We start from the raw sequence: 15445 nt of genomic DNA, 5'->3' as shown, positions 1-15445 counted from the left end.
GGTCTCATCTTGTTGGAAATTAGATACCATTTAGTTCTTGACATTGACAGAGAAGTATGGGTTTTATTTTTTATTTAAGGGTAACCATTTCTGAAGAAAAATAAGATACAGACATTTAAAAACTGTTGGGGGGAGCAAAGAAATTCAATTATTCAGCAAGAGTTAGGAAAGGGAAAAGAAAACAAGAAAGGAAAAAGTATAACAAACAAAAGACATAAAGTAAGATGATGAAAGTAAGACCAAACATATCATAAATACAAGAATGTGAATAAATGGAATTACTCTAGGACAGATTAGATTGGGGGAAAAAAATCCAGCCATATGCCGTTTGGAGGTAACACACAAATTGATAAAGGTTGAAATCAAAGAAATGGCAAAGGGACATCAATAGACAAAATGGTAACAAAAAGAATGCAAGAAAGTCAATATTAATATCAGTCAAAATGCAAAACTGTTAGAATAAATGGGGCATTTTATATTGCTAATGAGTCTGTTTCTCCAAGAAGACACAAAAATCATGAACCTTTACCGTCACCCTGTACAACAGAACCATAAAGTATACGAAATAACACATTTTTAGGACCACAAGGAGAAGGCAAAACAAACCAAAAACCCAGGAAACATCTTGAGATCTTGAGCTCATTACTCAAAATTTGATGGTACGTGTAACCTTATATAAGAAAAATATAGAGGATTTGAAGATAGTAAGCTTAACTTCATATATACTCAAGAAACAAAACACCTTTATCTCAAATGTCTTTGTAGTAGACAACAAGAAAATCTCAAATTCCAACATGGATATCACAGGCTCAGTTCTCAATACAGTAGAATTGGAAACTAACAAGTAGCAAAGAAACAAACAAACAAACCCTCCCCCCCCAAAAAAAACCTCTGCACAGGACAATTTAAAAATGCTTTTCTTAATAAACTTGAGTCAAAGAGGACAGCAAAACTGAAACTGTAGAATATTTATAAATGTACAACATTGAGAAACCTACTTAAAAAACCCGTGGAATATAACCAAAGCTGCATTTAGAGGAAAATACAAACCGTAAATGCTTTTATGATAAAAGAAGAAAGATTGAAACTAAATGAATTAATAAGCATCTAACCTAAGAAGCTGAAAAAGAATAAAATAAACCAGAATAATCTAGAAGGAAGAAATGAATAAAGTTGAAAACAAAAATGAATGAATGAGAAAAGTACAGCAACCGCAACAAAAGAAATTAGTTCTCTGACACAAACAACACGGACAAACCACTGGCTAATCTGACTAGCAGTGAATAGCAAAATCACAAATAAGCATTATGAAAGGCATTGCAATCATGTATATTAACACTGTTTTAAATTTAAGAGAATGTGACACATAACTTGATGTCAGTGGATTTGAAAATTGATGATCTTCTAGAAAATCATAAATTGTAAAACTAAAGAAGAGGGAGAAAATCTGAATAGATCAATAACAAAAGAAGAAACAGAAAAGGCTACCAAAGATAGAATTCCAAATTAGTGAGAAAGAATGGATTACTTAAAGAGAGCTGTGACAACTGGCTGGTTGTATATTCATTTGACAAATATTTACTAAGTGCCTACTATATGTTAGGCACTATTCTGGGCACTGGATATGCAGCAATGAACAAAACAGAAAGGGTCCCTGCCTTTGTAGAGCTGAGGGTCTAGCCAGGGGAGATGAGCAGGAAACAAACATGCAGGTAAAATAAATGGCATGACAATAAAATGGGATACAGAGTGAGGGAGGGTGTAGAATTCTATTTTAAATAGAGTACATGTACCACACTTACAACAAAATTTATTTGAATTAAAGATATAAACAAAACATATAAGCAAATCCATGAAAACACCAAAACTGTTAGAATATCTACATAATTTAGTGTCGGAAAATAACGTTCAAAGCCTGAAGTAGATCTCAGTGCTCTTAAAGAAGAAGATTAATAAAATTGACTACATAAAAAAATTAAGCACTACATACAACAAAAGACCCCATTAACAGTTACAAAGCAAATGACAGACTAGATATGAATATCTGCAACATATATAAAACAGGGTCAATATCTATAACACATAAAAAGCACCCACAAAACAATAAGTAAAGATGCACAGCTAATGAAATGGAGAGGGGAAATAAACAGATCATTACTCAAGATATTACAATGTGTAATAAAGATGCAAAGATGCTTGCCCTCATTAATAATTAAAGGATATATGTTAAAAGTCAATATCACCTTTTCCCCGATTTGACTGGCAAAGACGAAAATGACTGCTACCATCCAGTGTTGGAGAGAAGGACTGACCAAAATTTATGTTGAACCAGCAGCTTCACAAGTGCACACACACAAATACACACACATCTTACACAACATACACACAGATGCACACACACACAATGGCTGCAGCATTATTTTTATCAGTGAATATGGAAACAACCTTAATACCCATCAGCAGGGAATTGGCCTAATAAGTAAATGATGATAAATCCACCCAATGGTATAATAATGGGACAATAACTTTTCTTAATTAGCAATAAATATATACTTCTACCAATAATAGAGATTTGTTGTGACTTTATCTATGTGTTGAATATTGGGTTCAACACTTCTCACAGTGACCTCCCTTACTTTTCACAGCCTGCTCGACGGAAGGCACTATTGCTGGTCCCATTTTCCACATGAGACTTAGTGAGGCTAAGAGACCTGACAGGTGGTGAACCTTGGTTCCTGTCTGACTCCGGAGCCTACACACTTAGCTGCTACACACACTTCCCCTCAATGGGACGGTGTGAGAAAAGGGGAAAAGCAACATCACAGACACACACATATCTGTGTAGCTTTTAATGCCACAAAGGACCTGCAGGATTAAGTAGTCAGCACATCCTAGGGGTGGGACTGTGCAGTGAGTGGGGTTCAGAGCATGCATTTTCTTCTTTATACATTTCTATACTGTTCTTCTTCTTCTTTTTTTTTTTACAATAAGCATGTATCACTTTTAGAATTTAAAAATTTCAATTTTAAAATGATATAAAACTGTCTTGTGTTTAGAAAGCAGCTGAACATGGAAGGCCCACTAGGGCAAGAGGGGCCCATCTGCAAGGTGGCATCTACCCAGGGCAGGAAGGACCAGGGCCAGCTCCTCTGCAGGCCCCACCCAAAACCACAAGGAGGGAGGCCCGTCCTCTCCCCTCCCCACCCTCCTTGTGGAACCAAAGCATCACAGCACAGCACGGCCTCCGCTGGCAGGTGGAGGGCGCCTCACATCCGGCCTGGGCACTGGGGTGGCATCACTGCAGGGGAAGTTCAGCTGATGAAGGGTTAAAGAAAAACCCAGGATGCCTGCAGGGGCCAGCCTCACTGGGTCACAACACAGTGGCTTTCTAAGGGCTGGCAGGGGAGCCTGGGGGCTTGGGTTTCCAGCAAGGGGCCTCACACCCTGATCCCAAAGAAAGTAGACAAGGCCCGCTCTGAGGCCACGGCTGCCCTCCTGACACACAGACTGTTCCTCCACTGTGAATGGGACATCAGCAGATGGGGTTGGTACACGGATAAGCTGAGTCTGATCTGCTTGGGGCAGGGAATTGTGGGACGGACCTTTCTCATTTTTATTTTTATTTCTGTTACGGTGGTCTGTAAACCAATAAGAAAACACAAAAATCCAAGACACCGGGACTCACATGGCAGAATCACATAGAATAATCTCGGGGGATCACGTGGGGCTACTTAGCAATTGGGAGGGGAAATGGGGAGAATTACTGCCTCATTTACCTAACACTAGGGAAGCAGCACAGGAAAGCACAGAGAGACAGCCCTGATATCACAGGAACTTGGTTTTAGACCCTGGTTTCACCTATTAATAGCTGTGCGACCTCAGCTAAATTACTTAACCTCTCTGAGCCTCTTTCCTCATGAGTAAAAAGTGAAGAACATCACCCCTCCCTGGGTTTGTTGTGAGGACTGGATGAGACAAAGTGTGTGAGAGATGCAGTGTGGACCCAGCATACAAAAGGCACTCAATTAATGCCTGTGCTTTTCTTCAGTTACAGTGGGAGACCATCCAAGTCATCCTCCCTCTGTCCACTTCTCCTCTTTCTGGATCCCGTTTTGGGGTTGGCTCTGCAAGGTTTCCCACCTCCTTCCCTGTGGTAGGCTTCGGGCTCTCCCTTTCCTGGGATGCGCTCCTTTGCCTCACGTTTCTGCATTTCAGGCTGAGAACACTGCCACAGCACTGGACAGCTCACGGGCTGCTTCTGGATCCTTCCTGGTTCCTCGCCCCATTCTCCAGACAAGGAGCTGCTCTCTCCCGTGGAGTAGTGAGTGAGGTGTCCCAAACAAGAAAAATGAGCAGAGAGGCAGTGGAGCTCAGAGCCTTTGATATGGACAGGACATACTTTGAGAAGACCTGGGAAATGTTTTCCAGTAAAAGCAGAGTTTTTAAAAATAGGGGATGGTGATATATTTCCATTTGTATTGAGGACAGAAAAAGAGGAACTTCAAGTGCAGGGTAATGGATTCCGTTTAGTGATAGGCAAGAATATCTGGTCCCACAAACTCTATATGGGGATTAGCAGGAGAAACATCCACGGTTTTAAGACACTGCAGGGAAGGGGGGAGGGAGGCCCTGAATGCACATAGAGGGCACCCAGCCCAGGAGTCTAAGAGAATAAAGAGTGGCAGGAAGAGAAAGTGCAGATGAAACCCCAGGGCCTGCACGTGAGGTTGAGGTGCTGACAGCTGCCACGGGTAGAAGGGTAGAGGAGTTGTTTCCTGCCATACCAGGCCACACCTAGTGATGGCCCCCTCTCACCGGAAATCTCCTGCAGCCGGGTGCAATAAACAGCCCATTGGACTGGTCCACCTTTGAGGTCCAGCTGCATCCAGCCACCTTGGACAAGACACTCCCTGTCACTGGGCTAGACCCCAGGGTGCAAAGGTGAAGAAGTGCTGGCCCCTGCCACAGGGTGTTCTCGATCAAGTAGGGAAGATGGGCCAGAAAATCAGTGGTTACCTCCCTTCCTCCCAAGGATCGCCAAACTCGGGCTGTTTCCCCACAAGAAGGCTCATCACATCTCCCCAGTTTGTAGAGGCATAAGGGAGGGGTAGGGAAGGAAACCCACATTTGTTGAGTGCCTACCATGTGCCAGTGTTGTCCTTCTATTATCTCATTGTCACACTGATGCTACCATCTGACAGCTGAGGAAACAGAGATGTGGACAGCCTTGCACAGCAGAAGGACAGCCCCAGGCTTTAGTGTTAGATAAAACCAGGCACCATTGGTCTCTGTTGCTGTGTGGCTTCAGGCAAGTCACTTAACACTTCAAGTCTCAGTCTTCTCATCTCTAAAATGGGAGCAACAGTGCAGAGCTCGGGTCGGTGTAAGAATTAAATAATACAGAGTCAACTTTCCAGAAAATGGCCTTCTCCTCTTCCTCTTTTGGTTATTTCTGATCTTTTAGCTTTACTTATATTTACAATGATTTTGTGTGCTAAAATAAGAAGATTTCAGATCCCATAACAAGACTGATGCAACTTATTGACAGGGAGGGCACGGGGGAAAAAAAAAAGCAGGTTGAAGCCCTGGGAGACACTGGGGACTGCAAAACCTCAACCACTGGTCCGCAGAGGGGAGGGGCCCCAATCAAGGCCTTCGGAGGAGACTGAGAACCAGGGTGTGTGTTTGGAGGAAGAATTGCTTTCTGCACCCACATGGCTACCTCCTTAGCTAAGAGGGGAAGCCTGATGACCCCGGGCCCTCCAGGGATCCAGCCAAGCTTCTGGTCTAGATCGCCACCTGTCCAGTGCTGCTGGCTTCCTCCCCCACCAGCTCAGAGCCTCAGGCAGACAGAAAAGGCTGTGCCAAAGGAAACTGTTTGCTACAGAGCCCTCTGGGTCTGCTCTGCTGTTCTTCCTTTTTTTGGACTTTGTAGCTGTTTGAGTGGGTACCTTTTTCCATAGAAAGTTTCCATTGCATCAGTTATTTACATTGTCACCTCCTATATGTAGGTTGTTTCAAATCGGTGAACCAATCAGGCCCAGAGGGGCCCCCACTGCTTATTGGGGTGAAGAGCACCAGGGTCAGCCCTCAGAGCCAGACAGCCCCACCATTCCGGGGGGGTCTGACAGGTGGGAGAAACCATTCCAACCTTGGCAGGGCCACCTTTCATCTGCTCTGTCCCCTTGGGAAGCCATTTCTAGGGTGGAAGTTAAGAGGACAGGCCCCTGGGTTCGAATCTCTGCCTCTTCCGCTTCCTAGCTGTGTGACCTGCCTAGGCAGGTTATTTACCTAACACCTCTGGTTGCGGTAAACTAATTTGTAAAATGGGAATAACAGTAGCACCCGCATGGCTGGACTTGGCGAGACTCAGTTCATCCACATAAAGTGCTTAGAACAGTGGCTGGCCTAAAGCCTCAATAAACGTCAATAAATATGGATAGAGGCCTCTTTCTCCATCACCCTTGCTAAGACCTCAGTAGTCATCCTCTCCTCTGGACCAGTACCTAGCAGCGTCTGAAAGGTCACCCTCTCCACTAGGCCAGATAAACTGACACTCAGCTCTCACCACGCCCCTCCCTGTACCAAATTCTTCAGTGGTTCTTCCTGGAGAGTAAAGTCTACACTTGAGATCTTCTCTACTAATAGCCAGGCTGCCCCTGACATCAATGCTCCCCTAAAGAACCCCTGCTCCTGCCAAACTACCATGCTCACAGTTGGCCTGCTTCTGTGCAGTTTTGCCTGTCTGAAATGCTCTTCTCCATTTCACTGTGGCCAAATCCAACCACATCCACCCAAGTGAGCCCAGCTCATATGCCACCTCCTCCATGAAGCCCTCCATGCCCTCCCCTCTCTGGCCAGGAATGATCTCTCATTTACAGCACGTGGTCTCTTTATTGTGGCCTTTCCCTTTTCTCCCCTGTATATGTGGAACATAATACTTATGCAAATGTTTGTCAGCATCACAGACAAACCACATGACCTTTGAGGACAGGACTAGGATGTGTGTGACACATCTCTGTGTCACTCACAGAGCTTTGAGCATAATTCACGACAATGAACGAGGGGATAAACTCTGAGTTCTCTCAGTTGACCACCCCTGAGTGTAGGTATGTTGGTGAAGATGAGTCAACAGCCCCAGAACATCCACATGTTCTCAGCTCTCCTTGAGGGAACCAGCAGATGGGGTGTCAGTCAGGACCTCAAGGGGCTCACAGCTCCAGCCCAGCCCTGGCTCCACTGCTGTCCCAGGTAAGCAGCCCACCGCCCAGGGTGGAACCCTGAACCTCAGCATAGGGGTCTTGCAAAGCATCCGAGGCATCCTGAGAAGTCCAGGAGCTGTGGCTGACTGCTCCCTTTCCTGCACCCCCTACGTTCCACGTGTCCCCAGGTTCTCAGTGAATTGGCTCCGTAAGAGTCTCTCAAGCCCCTGGACTCCTGTCCACCCACCGCCACTGGGCCCACTCTCCCCGCCACGCAGGGCGATGTTTCTGCATCTCAGAGTAAGCAAGTATCACGGTGCGCCATAACCACTTCCAGTGCTTGCTGACCGCTCTTAGAAATCCAGGTTCCTTAAGTGAGTGTCAGAGCCTCTTCCCCATACGGCCACCGTGACCTTCCAGATTCACCCATCGCCTGACACTCTTCCTTACTCCTTGCTCTTCAGCTACCTAATACCTGGACACGCCACCTTCTTCCCAGGTTCCAAACCCTTCTTCAGGAAGATCCTCCCTCCTCTCTCTGCCAGGCGAACTCCCACCCATCCTTTGAAAGCTCGGCCCTGGTAGTTCCTCCTTCTCCCCCAGCCCCTCCACCATCCAGGGACCGGGCTGGAACCCCCTTCTCTCTTGCTCCTGACCCTCCAGCCAGAGCTCTGCTGCAACACCGACCCCACCACACTGTGATAGTCATCTTCCTGTGTGTCTGTCTTCCCCACAGACGGCGAGCGCCTCTGGGGAAAGAACAACGTGTACCGTCTGTGTACCTCCGGTGCTTGTTAGCACAGCGCTTGGCGTGCGGAGTGAATGAGTGATGAGTAACAGCCAGTAAACACACCCCCACTGGCCTGCCTTCCAGGGTGTTGCCCCTGACATCACCACATTCAGGAACTCACTTTCCAGGACAAGCAACATGTCACTCTGCCAAACCAGCAGGTCCATGGTCCCCAACATCGCCCTTTGTGCAGCAGCCTAGGACCCCAAACAGCCTGAGGCTTACCTTTGTGGCGGATGTACATCCTGGGAACCCGGAGATGGGCTGAGGCTTCGGGCGGTTCCAGGAGGAGGGGAATCTGAAGGGCGTTCCGCCTCTGGCCACTTGGAACCAAGACCTTCCATGCTGTTGCCTCCCTCCTGTCCATCCTGCTCACCCCCTGTCCGGACTGTGCCCACCTTCCTATCCTCTTACTCTCACCGGGGTCACCCTCCTGTTTCCCTGACAGGTTGTCTCTACCTACTGTTCTTTAAATAGCTAAATTCCCAGAATATGGGACAGGGTGTGGGGTGGCACAGGAGGTGGGCAGGACCCCAGCTCTGCCATTAACCAGCCATGTGACCGAAGACAAATCATGTTCTCCTCTAGCCCTCAGTTTCCCCTTCTGTCAAACCAGAGACTAGAACAAGCCCATCTCTAAGGACCCCTTCTCTTTTAACTCCTTGCCAAGGAGTTGATTTATTTACCAGTCAGAATAATTCTTCCTTATTTTAAAAAAAACAAACAGAGTACCACACGTCTTTCTCTGCTCCTCCTGAAAGCCAGGATGGACCTCTCACTAAGGAAATATGTTAGATGGCCTGTTTTTTTTTTTTCAAGAATAATTTAAATCTTTATAATTAAGTTTTCAACTTACTGCAACTCTACAATGCATTCTTTTTTTTTTAAACATCTTTATTGGAGTATAATTGCTTTATAATGTTGTGTTAGTTTCTGCTGTATAACAAAGTGAATCAGCTATACATACACATATATCCCCATATACCCTCCCTCTTGCATCCCCCTTCCACCCTCCCTATCCCTCCCCTGTAGGTGATCACAAAGCACCAAGCTGATCTCCCTGTGCTATGCAGCTGCTTCCCACTAGCTATCTGTTTTACATTTGGTAGTGTATATATGTCCATGCCACTCTCTCACTTCGTCCCAGCTTACCCTTCCCCTTCCCCGTGTCCTCAAGTCCATTCTCTACATCTGCGTCTTTATTCCTGTCCTGCCCCTAGGTTCTTCAGAACCTTTTTTTTTTTTTTTGGATTCCATATATATGTGTTAGCATACGGTATTTGTTTTTCTCTTTCTGACTTACTTCACTCTGTATGACAGACTCTAGGTCCATCCACCTCACTACAAATAACTCAATTTCGTTTCTTTTTATGGCTGAGTAATATTCCATTGTATATATATGCCACATCTTCTTTATCTATTCAGTTAGATGGCCTTTTGATTCTTGAAGGAATGCCCTCATTTGGTGGCAATTTCTGTGTCCTCATAAACCAGAGACTTAAAATGCCCTTGCACACATTGGACCTTCTTTTCAAATTTAACAGTTGGGTGAGATAGGTCTTTCTCACTCTTGCCTTACAGATAAAGTGAGGTTCAGGGAGGTGAGGGGCTTGTTAAAGTCCCCCAACCAGTGTGTGGGAGGGGTGCTGCTGGCCCCCAGGACATCACACCATGGCTTCCCAGGAGCTGGCCTTGCCTGACAGACAGGCAAGATACTTTAGTAAAGCAACACCCACCTCCCCATGCTTTTCCACACGCTTTCTCCATGCCTGTGGAAACATCCAGAGATGCGCGGAGTGCAAAGCCATGCAGTGCGCTGGTGGCAGGGAGACACCTAATTCCTAGAAGCCAGACTCCTTCCAGGCCCACCATTCTAGAAAATAGGTGATGCTGAGAGCTGGACTTTGTCCAGGCAGAGAAGCTTTTATTTCTGAAGATTCCAGCCTATTCTGCCATCACAGGACTCCTTGCCTTTGAACCCTGTCCAGGACAACAGGAGCTCTGCCCCCCAAGAGAGGGCAATGCCTCATTTCTCCTGGTCTCCCAGGCCCTTCTGGATGCAGGGCTCCTCCTCTGAGACTCCCAGTGAGGGCTGACTGCATGTGATCTGACTATCAAACAGGGAGGGAAAGGAGGTGAGGGCCCAGAGCCCTGGAGAAGAAGGAACAAGGGCTGCAATTCTGGGCCCTCCTTCCAGCCTATTGTTTTAAACACAATGATGGTGGTTAAAACCAGTACTCATGATTTTGTACTGGTACTTTAAGGATATACTAGTCCTGTCTTCCAAATTATACTGTAACCTCCTTAATGGAGGCCCCACGGTAGGACTGCTACATGCACTTGTGCAGTGCACAACCTGCACAACCATTCACAGCCCATGACTTCCAACCCCTGGATAGCATTCATCATCGTTGTAATTAAAGGACTAACTGCCTCATTACTTATTCTTTTCTCACAGAATATAAATTCTCAGGGGAGGACCAGACCCTGCTTGCCTTGTTCCCAAACTGAAGCCCAGCCCCTAGCACACTATTAACACAGAATAAGCACTCCATAAATATATGCTGGAGTAATAAAGTCATTCAGCCTCTCACTCATGCATTTAATTGGAAGAAGAGCGGACCTGCCCTGGAGCTGAAGGGGAGAGACCTGGGTTCTGGTCCCAGCTCTACCGCCAGCCCCCCATGTGCCCTGGAGCAAGGCATTCCACTCTCTAGGCCTCAGTTTCCTCGTCTATTAAGGGAGTGTGGGGTTAGACTTCCCTACCATGTTTGCGTGACGCTAAGGGTGAGGACCTCCTGAAATTTTGCACCCTGGGCACCTCACTCGCCTCACCCACATCCCAGCCCTGGTTCTCCACATTTTCTCTAGGCTTCCCCAGGTCTAGGCATGCGGGAAGTGTCTAAAGCAAAGGGAGAAGGGCTCCAGGCAGGGTGGTGACATATGCCACAGTGGGAAGAGGAGCTATTACTTCTGGACTCAGCTCTGGGAGAGAAAAGTAACACTGACAGCCACGCTCACCCGGACAGCAGTGTTGTCAAAGGCTTTCACACCAATCCTGTTTCCCTCCAGCCTCTCCATGAGGAAGGAGGGACGTGATCAGCCGAGGGCTGGAGTTACCGGGTGCCACAGCCAGGACCGAACCCCAGGCACCCTGTGTTCAAGTCCAGGCCCTTTCAGCACACAGCACAGAGCGTGGCTCCGACCAGTTGGGAGCACAACCGGCTTCAACAGGCAGAAGTCACTAATTCCTCCCCTAGGTTCTGGCAATGCCCAGCGAGTGGCTGGTGCGGGGGAGGGGTGTGGGAGTAGGGGCAGCAGCGTGCTGGTGGCTAAAGCAGACAATGCAAGGTCCCCAAGTGACAAGCCCCAGGAGTGGCACCAAGTGTCAGAGGAATGAGAAGTCACTTAGAGGGGACAGGACAGGAAGCCTGGAGGAAACAGAGGGGACAGTCACTTGCCCACTCAGAGAGCAAGCTGGCCAGAGGGGACCCGTGTCCAGAGTGAGGCAACAGGCAATGATCAGACCTCAGGGAAACAAAAGATCGTGGCTGCAGCTTTCCTCTCTGCGGACCTCTCCCCATGATAGTCTCAGCCTCCCCGGTCGCTGCCTGCTGCTGCTGCTGTAACATACAACCATCAAACGCAGTGGCTCAAAACAACGCAAACGCATTCTCTTACAGTTCTGGAGGTCACAAGTCTGAAACGGGTCACTGGGCAATAATCAAGGTGCTGGCAGGGCTCTGTTTCTTCTGGAGGTTCTAGGGAGAGTCCATTCCCTCACCATTTCCAGCTTCTTGGGGCTGCCTGCATTCCTGGGCTCACGGCCCCCTCCTCCATCCTCAAAGACAGCCACGGCAGTAGAGCCTCCCTCACATCACATCCCTGACAATGAGTCTCCTTCCCCTTCCACATCTAAAGCCCTTTGTGATTGCACGGGGCTCAAGTGGACAATCCAGGATAATCTCTCTATTTAAAAGTCAGCTAGGGACTTCCCTGGTGACACAGCGGTTAAGAATCTGCCTGCCAATGCAGGGGACATGGGTTCGAGCCCTGGTCCGGGAAGATCCCACATGCCGCGGAGCAACTGAGCCCGTGTGCCACAACTACTGCCACTCTAGAGCCTGTGCTCTAGAGCCCACGAGCCACAACTACTGAGCCCACATGCCACAACTACTGAAGCCCGCATGCCTGGAGCCCATGCCCCGCAACAAGAGAAGCCACCGCAATGAGAAGCCCACGCACCGCAACGAAGAGTAGCCCCCGCTCGCTGCAACTAGAGAAAACCCGCGCGCAGCAACGAACACCCGACACAGCCATAAATAAATAAATAAATAAATTTATTAAAAAAAAAATTCAGCTAATTAGCAACCATAATTCCGTCTGCAATCTTAATTCCTCTTTGCCATGTAATGTATTCACAGGTTCTAGGAATGAGGATGGGGACGTCTTCTGAAGGCCGTTTTTCTGCCTACCTACCACGTTGCACAGAACACACCTCCCCCAAATACAGCTCCAGGAGAAAGGCAGCCCAGGCAGAGAGAGAAGGAGATGGGGGTGGGGTGGGGAGCCGGGGCGGGCAGACACACACTCTCACCCTGCCAGCAGCAGTGGCGGCAGCTTCCTGGCTGGCTGCTTAGTGTACATCACTCTTGAAAAACTCGTCATGTTTCCACACTGAACTGGGCACGTGCAGTTTCCACAGTGACTGCGGGAACAGGAGCAGAGCCAGAAATAGTCCCACTGAGCTGGAAAACAGCCCCTCCTCGGTGCCACTCACTCTCTCACTCTCACTGTCCCCAGCCCTGTGGCACTGTGGGCACGGGAGGTTCCAGCCAGTCCCTGCAGTGCCCCAACCTTTCCTTCTCTGACCTCTCGCCACCAGCACTGGGATCCACTGGGCACCCCCGTGGGCTTGAAGCCCATGATGCTCTGATCTTGCCCCGTCCTTGGGCCTCTGGGATGTGACCGGGCCCTGCCCTGAGGCAGCAGGTCCCACGGAAGGAAGCAGCCAGAGGCCCACTCACACCAGCTCAGCTGTGCCCCGCCCTGCCTCTGCTCCAGGTGAGCCCTGCCAGCCTGTTCGGCATTCCCACTCTGGGACTCCCACCTGGGAATCTCGGTCGAAACCATGCCCCTCACCCCACCAGGGAGTTTCTCTCTTAGAAGATCTCACCCCCTGCAGGGGCTAAAAAAATTGCTGAAATATACAGACCCACAAATATCCGGGCCTCACCGTCCACAGCACTCTCTCATACGACATGGTGTTTCTAGGGCCCTGGGAAATCTCTGCCATGACTGTTAACTTCTCATGTTTTACATCCTATCCCATCGAAGGAAAACAAGAGTCACCATACCTTCTACTGATACATGCAAGGCACTGTGCTAAGTATTTTGCACGCACTAGTTCATTTCATCCTCACCTCAACTGCTATGGTCCCCACTTCACAGGGAAGAAACGGAGACTCAAAGAAGGGATACAACTTGCCAGGGTCACACAGCCAGAACGTGGTAGGGCCCGGACGGGAGCCCGAGGCGCCAGACCCCAAGGCTAGGCTGTAGCCACCTGTCATGTTGGGGGGCGGGGTGGCCGGAGGACGCACATAGATGACCCACGCTGATGCTAAATGAGATGTTCCAAACTGCCTCCTGGAAAGCTCTGAGCCACTCCAGGCATCTCCAGTTTTGTCTCTCTGTACACGCTGTACAAGATTTTATTGCGGCCACAAAGAAGTGAGAACTTTCCAAAGAAGTTTGGAAATCATCGACCGTAGCCAACCCTATCCTGTACTGACGACAAGCCCGAGGCTCAGGAATAGACGTGACTCGCCCAGCAGCAGGGCAGGCCTCCGTGCCGGAACCGGAGAGCTCTGCCCATTTCTCCTGGTCCTCGAGGGAACGTCCATGTTCCACCATTCAGCCCTTTGCGTCTCTTGGCACAGAATTTAGAACCAGATGTGGTGTGGGTCGTGGCCCCTGCTTTGACAGCGCTGCAGACTTGCCGGCTTGGCGGTGGGAACGTGGTCTCCGTGTCCTTGTCTGTGAAGCAGGGTGTGTGTGGATGCACGAGGGCAGGCACAGGCCTGCTGTGAATCCACTGGGATCGAGAACAACAGCTCTCAGCCCTGGGCCACTGTGACCAGAGAGGGCAAGAGCCCTACACTGAGAACCGAAAGGCTCACGCCAAGTCCCAGTTTTGCTACTCGCCACTGTGGATCCTGAACCACCCGTTTGACTTCTCTGAGTCTTTCTCTTGGAGACTAAAATGTCTCCGTAAGGGGTCCGTATGAGTTTGAAATGAGGTAACACTTGGAATTGCTGGAGGCCCTAGCATCCCCTCAGGGGTGGAATCCAGGCTGATGCTACAGCTGTGGGCAGGGCCCAGGAATATGCATTATCTGTCCCCTCCCCCGCCCCCGACCCAGAATTCCACTGCAGGTTGTCAACAGACCACACTTTGAGAAATCACTCTAGAAAATGCTCAGTATGTGTTTGTAAAAGAGACGAATCCGTGAACATCTGTTGAGCTGCACATGGCTGCTGGAAGACATGGGCTGAAGGAAATAAGTAATTTTCTCCAAATACACTTCCTGTGAAGCCCAAACGATGGGAACTGGGTTGAGGCTTCTAGGACTGGGAGAATGATGCAATAACAGCTCCCTTCCCAGGGGAGCAGACATGAGCTCCACCTGTCAGACTGGGAGAGACCTGGCTGGAAGGGCATGCCCGGGGCCTCAAGGTCAAACGTTGGGTGGGGTGTTCCAGGGAGCCCCCTGGGGACTAGTTCCAGAACCCGTTCTCTTCGGCATCTCCAAGCAGACAAGAAAAAAAAGAACTGAAAATATGCTCATTAAATCTGCATCTGGCACCCAATTTGGCAGGGTTGCCAAAATTCTGTAAGACTAGAATTAAATTAGCAAATTGGAAGTGAAATGATTTTAAGCAGACATGATGGAATTCATCAAAGCCAGGTGGAAGCTAGTGGGGGAAGGGACCCAGGAAAGCCCACACACCCGCCCGGGAGTGGGAAAGCCTGGCCGTGAGCGGAAACAGAAAAGAAACAAACCAGTGAGCAGACCTGACCCAAATGATAAGATTCACCCTTGGAATGTGCTTGGTGACAAAGCCGGCCCCACGCTGGGAGGTGGTGAGAGGCTCCTTCTGGGAGACAGGAGGTGTGGCCGGCAGCAACCAGTGAAGGAAGGCAGCCTTTTACAAGGAGACCAAGAAGAAAGGACCCAGGGAACGGCTGGGAAATGAAACAGGGTGGGTTCCCCAGACCAGGGGCTCCATGAGGGCAGGCACTGGGGTGGTGCACACAGCGCCTGGTGTGCTGTCCAGCTTGTGATCACCATTGCGTGTTTACTGAGCTCGCGGTCTGGGGAAAACACCGGGATGGACTCAGAGGGGCAGGGTGGCCCAGAGTCTATGGTGGGAGGGCCAAGAGGACAGA

General features: G+C 48.9%; 1 protein-coding gene across 7 annotated transcripts in view; it reads right to left on the bottom strand.

Annotated features, from left to right (window-relative positions):
* The window catches only part of HIVEP3 (HIVEP zinc finger 3), a 508837-nt gene that overhangs the window by 103242 nt on the left and 390150 nt on the right, over positions 1–15445 (bottom strand). The window contains exon 1 of one of the 7 annotated variants that reach the window (XM_082466059.1): positions 5143–12502. The exons of the other annotated variants lie outside the window; for them this stretch is intronic. The gene's annotated coding sequence lies outside the window, so the exon portion shown is untranslated. Of the gene's footprint in view, positions 1–5142; positions 12503–15445 lie in introns of those variants that run through there. 7 annotated transcript variants of the gene reach the window in all.

The sequence above is a fragment of the Balaenoptera physalus genome (genome assembly GCF_965194825.1).
Source record: "Balaenoptera physalus genome assembly, chromosome: 1".
NCBI lineage: Eukaryota > Metazoa > Chordata > Mammalia > Artiodactyla > Balaenopteridae > Balaenoptera > Balaenoptera physalus.
This window is presented reverse-complemented; position numbering and strand designations above follow the sequence as displayed.